Here is a 6,769-nt window from a genome sequence, read left to right on the forward strand (position 1 = left end):
CGATGATAGCAGTGGTAATAGTAAAAGTAACAATATGGAAAAGTTTGTAGGCATTGGATCAACGACTTGTTGGATGATATTCATCATGTGACAGTTATAACCTAGGGCGACACGGCACTAGCTCCAGTTCATCGATATAATGTAGGCATGTATTCCGTAAATAGTCATACGTGCTTTATTAAAAGAACTTGCATGACATCTTTTGTCCTACCCTCCCGTGGCAGTGGGGTCCATATTGGAAACTAAGGGATATTAAGGCCTCCTTTTAATAGAGAACCGGAACAAAGCATGAACACATAGTGAATACATGAACTCCTCAAACTACGGTAATCACCGGAAGAAGTCTCGGTTATTGTCACTCCGGGGTTACCGGATCATAACACATAGTAGGTGACTATAACTTGCAAGATCGGTCTAGAACATGGATATAATGATGATAGCATAAACGGTTCAGATCTGAAATCATGGCACCCGGGCCCAAAGTGTTAAGCATTAAGCACGACAAAGTCATAGCAGCATCGATCTAAGAACATAGTGGATAGTAGGGATCAAGCCCTAACAAAACTAACTCGATTACATGATGAATCTCATCCAACTCCTCACCGACCAGCGAGCCTGCAAAGGAATTACTCACTCCTGGTGGGGAGCATCCTAGAATTGGGGATGGAGAAGGGTTGGTCATGATGAAGAACGAAGACCCCCCTCTCCGGAGCCCCAAACGGACTCCAGATCTGCCCTCCCGAGGAAGAACAGGGATTCACGGCGGCTTCGTCTCGTGGATCGCGATAATTCTTTCTCCCTGATTTTTTCTCCAAAAATAGGAATTTATAGTGTTGGTTTCAGGGTCAACGGGGCCACCAGGTGGGGACAACCCACCTGGGCGCGCCAGGAGAGGGGGCATTCCCTCGTGGGTTGTGCCCACCCAGGGGCCCCTCTCTGGTAGGTCTTGGCTCCAGAAATTCTTATATATTATATAAAAATTCCTCGTAAAGTTTCATTCCATTCCGAGAACTTTTATTTCTGCACAAAAACAACACCATGGTAGTTTTGCTGAAAACAGCGTCAGTCCGGGGTTAGTTTCATTCAAATCATGCAAATTAGAGTCCAAAACAAGAGGAAAAGCGTTAGGAAAAGTAGATACGTTGGAGACGTATCAGGGAGTTTCGCAGCACGGTAGACAGAGATGCTAGCTTGAAATTTGGGCATAACAAGGCGCGGCTTGAAATTTCGGGAGAACTAGCTTAACGTGTACCCTAAAAAAGACAATTCACACCTCATCACTAGAGAGAGCCATGTCCCGTTTTACTATATTACTAGAAATACATTCAAATACAACAAAAAAACTAAAAAAATCGGGACAACAAACATAATGTGTACAATACCAAAACAATTTGCACTTCCCTCAACAATTTAAAAACAAATGTGTGCTGCCTAGCATATGGACTAAATTTGAGTACATTTTCCCTGTTTGAACGGGAGTGTACTCGGGTTAGTTATGCAAGCATCTAAATATTATCTTCACAACACATGACATGAATATAGGAGAAGTAAATTCCTATATAAATAGGAACTACATGTACATACGATTCAAATTCAAATATATGTATCCATTTTATGTTGAATTCAAATCATAGTACATGTATTCTCTAGCTAGATGTTCATAATCTAAACCATGTATGATACTACGTACAATGTGTTTAACACACACAACACACACAAACATCATTTGGACTAGTAAGGTACACGTGCATTGCATGCATGAGATTTGGCAACCAAATTATGAATAAATACCACATTCTAGCATGTAAGCTTTGAGTCATATATGCAAGATGTAGATGTTCGTTTAATTCTTATAGTTCATTTCATTCAAAATCATCTAGTTTTTATAAGAAAGCTAATCTATTTTAAGATTCATGGAATTGTGCGTTGTAAAGCATAAAGTAAAAAACAAATAATGGCAAATCACGTAGAAAAAACATTTGGACAATTCTGATACGGAAGATTCTAGAACAAAGAAGAAGTGCTTGTGTTCTGAGGTCTGTGCATTATGCTTAAGTTCAACCATGGAGTCTTCTAGATTGTACATGTGGCAAAATCTGGTGGAAACTAGATGATATCCAATGGCCAGTAGTGCTCAAATTTTCCATCTCTGCACCATCAGATTGGCTTCATCCAACGACCATCTTTCAAAATTAATTAAAGTTATCCCACACTATATAAAAATCTAAAATATAATATATAGGGGTATAGATGTAGAAATGTGATGCGAAAGCCACCCATCATCTCCAATTAGAATAGTGTGTCCATGCACGGATGCAATGTGGCCAAACGATGTCTGCAATCAGTATCTCAAATTCAAATCAATCTGACCTTGTTCAATGTGTATACAGTACAACATGCTCGTTTCCAAACTACAACGCACATATCTCAGTTATATTCATGCATGCATGGGTTTCAAACATCATGATCTCTTATTCAAATATTTGGATTCAACTTTACATTGATCATGACCTCACCTAGTCTTTTACACCCACACAGTCGTCTTCTCTTTATAATTGTAACACTAACTTTCTCTCGTGCATGCATGCACACACACTACTAGTCGGCATTATCCATCGCACACATGCAATCAGTTTCTTTAGGTCGGTCTCCCATGCATGCATACCCCCTCTCCATCATATCGGTCATTCTTTATCTCTCACGTGCATGTGCAATGATCGATGTTCCTCTATGTGTGTGTGTATATAGCTAGGTCTTTCACAGTTTTCCACACAAACTGATCAATCTATATATCTAGTGAGGTCTCACCCTCTTTCCCACATCCACATTGGTCAATCTATACCTCTCTATATAGGATTACATAGCTAATACACCCACATTAATTATATATCCAATGTCCCCCTCTCATCATCCATGCCTTCCGCTTCATCTCTCAGACGCGCGCACAGTGGCGAAGACAGGGGGCAGCAAGGGCCGTGCCCCCCTAACATCACAATATATCGAGGCTAATATGAATGTGATCATTAGAAAATTGCTGGTAACATGGTTTAAGTTGATGAATTGGCCCTCCTCTTAAAGGATTAGCAATGCTTGGCACCCTAGCTCATTTATTTTTCATGGCTCCGCCACTGCGCGCAACAGCGCACGTTCTCGCCCCCTCTCTTGAAATATCGATCTCGCACTTGTGCACTCCTTCATAGGCTCCCTCCACTTGGCCCCTCACACCATCTTCTAGCCCCCCACCGGATTTTTCCACATGTACAATCTAGCAGACTCCATGGTTGAACTTAAGCATAATCCACAAACCTCAAAACACAAGTGCTTCTCCTTTGTTCTAGAATCTTCTGTATCATAACTGCCCAAACTTTTTTTCTAGTTGAATTTCCATTATTTGTTTTTACTTTATGCTTTACAACGCACAATTCCATGAATCATAAAATAGATTAAGGGCTTCTTTGATTCAAAGGATTCTCAAAGGAATTTTGGAGGATTCTAATCCTTAGGAATTTTTCCTATCTTGGGCCTTGTTCGGAACACGAGTAAGAAAAGCGTAGGAATGGGAAAAGGAAACACGTGTAAAATATAGGTATGGAAAAAGTATGAAAACTTTCGGTTGCTAGCGTTCGGGACACAAAAGACTAAAATAGAAAACCTACATGCGTCGTACAGTACATCAGCAGTAACCTGGAGCTAAAATGCAAACCTACAATCGGGTTTAATAAATTGATGGCATCTAGCCCTGCATGCGTATTTATGAACATTGCCTGGATGGACACGACTCACATGCACCACCTATTTTTTATTTCACATGCCCCTTCCTTGGTCCATCTACACCCAGTCCATCCATATACTCAGATTCTGTCTGGCAGGGAGACAGCGAGTCCAGTGCTGCAGCGTTACCTCGGGCTTAAGCGAAAAAAATGAAGTTCCGGTGGATGTTTCGGTTCTTTTGAAATCAGAGGAAGTGGTGGCCTTTCCTTTGATTTACTGTTCAACTTTTCCTGTGTACCGAAGGCTGTTACAGGAGAGAAAACTGCAGGGACTCAAATCCTCCACTTCTCCTACGGTTTTCCTTTGAACCGAACAGGGCCTTGGTTGTTTGATTCGAAGGATTATAAACCACAGGAATTTTTCCATAGGATTCATTTGCACTAGATTTCATAGGAAACATCCCATCCACTCAAACCTCTTTGAAAGAATCCTGCATTTTTTCTATGCACAATCAAACACTCATACAATCCTGTAGGATTCAAGACGACATTCCACTCTAATCCCATGTTTTTCCTATTCTCGCCTTTTGGAAATCCTACAAATCAAAGAGGCCCTAGATTTTTTATAAAAACTAATTGATTTTGAATTAGATGAACTATAAGAATTAAACGAACGTCTACATCAGGCATATATGACTCAAAGCTTACATGCTATAGTGTGGTATTTATTCATTATTTGGTTGCCAAATCTGATGCGTGCAATGCATGTGTACCTTACTAGTACTTCGAGTATGCACAAAACACGTAAATTAGAAATCCAATGGCACACTACACAGTGTCTCTCTAATAGTTCATGAAGCCACGTGGCACATGTGGAGGCATTGTCGCGACCTCCTTGTGTGGATTGCTCACAGTGACGTGCTGCTGGATCACGGTGACGTCCACGCACGCACTCATTCCCTCACACGCACACGCGGGTACACGGGGTCACACTTTTGTATGAATATCCACCCCATGTGATAATTTGACGCATGTAAAGTCCTTCACTTCATTGATGGTCAATTAATACAGTGCATGCAAATTGAGTGGACGCGAGGGAGGAAGAAAGACATTACTACTCCACTGCATGCATGCGAGTAGTTAAATCATGGGTTGCTACTTCCATTGGTCTCCTTCATATTTTGTGCCAATTTTTGACCATATTTTTAAGTAACATAATATTTATGCATGTCATAAAAAGTGGCACAAACAAGGGGGCCAATAAACCAGGACGCAGGCAACATGATCAATTTTTGCTAGGGCTACTGTTGGTGGCCTTTGTATTTAAATATGGACGGAGTGGAGTAGTACTATCTTTATCTTAGCCTCGTAGGGCTCTCCCAGCGCCTAGGCTCACCTCCCCGCCTCTCCCACCAGATCCCGCCATGGAGGATCCCGCCATGGATAATGCCTTATATCCTAGGATCCCGCGGGCTGCCCTCTCGCTGCGGCCCGCAGCACTGCCGCCTTTGAGTGAAACCCACATGTGTTTTAGAGGGGATCCATTGCTTTAGAATCACAGATCGGTGGCGCTGGAGGACATGCCAGGGCTGCGTTTCAGGTGGTGGGCAGCAAGGGCAAATCGGATCGAGGAAGCATTGCATCGATTGGAGAGAAGTTCCAAGGAGTTGCACCTGGCGCAGCACAAGGCAGAGGCGCAAGTCGATCTCATGGGAGAGAAGCTGAGGGATGTCAGCATCTAGCAGTGTCGCGTTGATTTCGAGCTAGGGCTAATGGCAGAGATCATATTCACGAAGTCGACTGCGGAGGAAAGAACGCACATGCCTGCGCAATTGCATGAGTAGTCCGTACGACTGTTCAAATGGGTGGTAGGAGAAGCCAAATCCCGGGACCAGTTGCAGCGGCGCCGCTGGGCATGCATCGTAGGTGAGGTGAGCTGCTCTCCTTCCCTGCTAGCGATGCAGTGACCTAGTCGATTGCTGCTGCAGTGAACTTGCAACGCCATGTCGGTTTGCAACCTTGACAATCACTCCATCTATATGTATTGTATTTCTGTGAAAATACTTGGTCATTTGGAAAAAGATGGTAATTGATTTATCACTAGTTTTAGAATGCTTGGTTATGACAATCAACCGAAGCCACAACCGGAAGTCTCCATCGCATAATACTTTACGGTCGGTCGCACCAACAGACGGTCGGTCGCACCCGCGTCTCACCGAAGGGACACGCATTGGCTTGGTCTGACATGTACGACCACTTACATCACTGACTTGTGCGACCGCATTTGAGAAGTGTAGTACTCCCTCTATCTGACTTTACAAGTCTTGCACGTGTACCTAGGTCATTAATTTGACCAACTTAATAAGAGGTATACATTACAAAAAATCATTACAAACTTCAAATATTCAGAGTATTTTTTATGTTAAACAATCTATTTTATATAAGTTACATTGACGACCTAGATAGACGTGCAAGCCTTGTAAACTGAGATGGAGGGAGTACTTGAAATTTATGTTCCACTAAACTCATTGGGAGCCGTTTCGGGCCTCGAAACCAAAACCATCAATTAATCTTTACCTTGTTCCCATCACATTCCAAAGTACTAGTGCTACAATTAAGTGCAAGCCTGCTCACACCTACTAGTACGTACCAAACCTAAACGTGTTCCCACTATGCAGGTTTTAGTACTAGTGCTTGTACTTAGGTTATAAAAAGGGGAACTACCTAACTGAAAATTACTCTACCTTCCTCCTCATAAGTCATTCTTCTTCGTCCATCCTTTCAATGGCCGGTGTGTAGAGCTCTAGGTCAGGAACTACTCATAACAAGGGAGCGGCAACCAAGGCTGCGGAAAAAAAGAGAGGGCTCGCCGCCACGCAGAGACCTCAAAAGATCTCTCACGGGCACGTGATGGCCCTAGGAGCGCCCTAGCCGCGGAGGTGAACATACCGGCATGCCCAATCAGCTCAATAAGCACCTCAATAAGCAGAAGGAGTTCATGCACGGCTTGGTGGAGCTGCTGAAGGACAGCCTCGACGACATGCCCGCTAAGCTCAATG

Source organism: Triticum aestivum, chromosome 3A (genome assembly GCF_018294505.1).
Source record: "Triticum aestivum cultivar Chinese Spring chromosome 3A, IWGSC CS RefSeq v2.1, whole genome shotgun sequence".
In the NCBI taxonomy this organism is placed as follows: Eukaryota; Viridiplantae; Streptophyta; class Magnoliopsida; order Poales; family Poaceae; genus Triticum; species Triticum aestivum.